The 1670-nt window shown below is 33.7% G+C and overlaps 1 long non-coding RNA gene across 2 annotated transcripts; it reads right to left on the bottom strand.

Moving 5' to 3' along the window:
• Positions 1 to 34: 34 nt before the first annotated feature.
• Positions 35 to 1661, bottom strand: LOC125503276. 2 transcript variants are annotated; one of them, XR_007280727.1, is made up of 3 exons: positions 554 to 1217; positions 389 to 490; positions 35 to 326 (listed from the first exon to the last, which is right to left on the bottom strand). It is a non-coding gene; the product is annotated as an uncharacterized LOC125503276 (long non-coding RNA). The 2 variants fall into 2 exon arrangements; XR_007280726.1 differs by having other exon boundaries at positions 389 to 1661.
• Positions 1662 to 1670: the final 9 nt, after the last annotated feature.

The raw sequence follows: 1670 nt of genomic DNA, 5'->3' as shown, positions 1-1670 counted from the left end.
GAAGAGTATTTTCGTTCATCCACAGATTATTCTATTGTGTAGAAATACAGTTAGGTATAGCAATTTGCATTGATACATTACTTTCATTTTACTTTCCTTCGATCCAAGAAAACATGCTTATCGCAAAATAGAAATCAACCAAAATCAAACTGGTAAAAATAAAAAAATACAGATAATAATTTTACATTAATAGAAGAATAATTAGGTTCAGACAACCTTACTTGTCTCTTATGCGAAAATTTTTCGTGTGTGGTTTTCTCACTGGATCTGGAGATCTGGTGATCCCTAGCATCTGCAATGCTTCAAGTCGACAACAGCGACATTACCTGTAGTATAGAACACGAAATAATGAAATAATCAAATGTATTTAATTTAAACACCAACATACCTTTACATTTTTGCCGTATCTTATGCGAACATTTTTCGTGTGTGGTTTTCTCACGTGATCCCTAGCGTCTTCAATGCTTCAAGTCCAGAACAACGGTATCACCTGTATGTTTAGAACAAGAAATAATAAAATAATCAAATGTATTTAGTTTAAACACCAACATACCTTTACATGTTTGCGGGGTTTTAAGCCATAATTATACGGTAATTACCGTCTTGAAGGCACATCATAACACTGAGGCACAAGCACGGTTTTTATATTTTGACTCACATTTATTTTATCGCATCGATTAATATGGATTTTTAATATTTTCAAGTTTTCGAAAAACATATGATGCACGTAACCAGAGATAAACATAGATACAGACAAGCAGCAGTTGTCTTCTGTCTCCAATCTCAATCATGGAAAAGTGCTGAATTGTCACACCCCGGATATCACATCACTGATAAACCGATATTGACAAAATATAAATTTTGTCTTGCTTAGAAAGACAGTGTTCTAGTAACTAATAAATCTACAATCATATAGATAATTTAAAAAATCAAGATTTCTGTAATAGCACATAATAATTTGTTTATGCCAACAACCAATAAATTATAAGCATTGCAGCTTTTCAGAATTTCTGAGAGCTTTGGCGTTACCGCCAAGCAGCACTGCGTGAAAGATGATTCTCATTGGTCCGCTCATTGTCATTGTCACTCTCGAATGTCACGTTATAGCCGGACGTAATCCGTGTACACACTAAACGGGTAATTTGAATTTGTAATATGCATTTTAATTGTTTGAATTTCATAGGGTGGGAACTGTAAGCTCCGGATAAATTTATTTCAGTAATATAGAAATTTTATTAACATTGCCCAATAAAATTATAACGTTGACGCATTTAAAAAGAAAAGTTCATATAAACTCTATCCGAAACATGTTACCCCATGTTCTGCCACAGAGTGCATTACAACCTTTTCCACGTTTCCACGTGCTCTCAAATACCAGTTTTATCCAGATGTTTTTATGCCCCCAATCCACAATTTCAGTGGTAAGACTCTCCACTCGGGAAAATATCTCTGGAAAAATTCAATCGAGTGGAAAAATCTAAAACAGCAGACAAAATGGTCTCTTGTCGATGATTGTAATCACAGAACAACCCAAGAAATCAAATAAACCAGGCTCAACGAAAAAAAACCAAAACAGTATTAAGTAGGAACATACTTAATCAAACACAAATCGGTTCTTTTCAGAACCATAATTTTTTTCCAAATAAATAACTAGGATAAGAAGAAACAAT

Source organism: Dendroctonus ponderosae, unplaced genomic scaffold, assembly GCF_020466585.1.
Source record: "Dendroctonus ponderosae isolate FM_Combo_2020 unplaced genomic scaffold, Dpon_F_20191213v2 Dpon_F_20191213_1631, whole genome shotgun sequence".
Lineage (NCBI taxonomy): Eukaryota > Metazoa > Arthropoda > Insecta > Coleoptera > Curculionidae > Dendroctonus > Dendroctonus ponderosae.
This window is presented reverse-complemented; position numbering and strand designations above follow the sequence as displayed.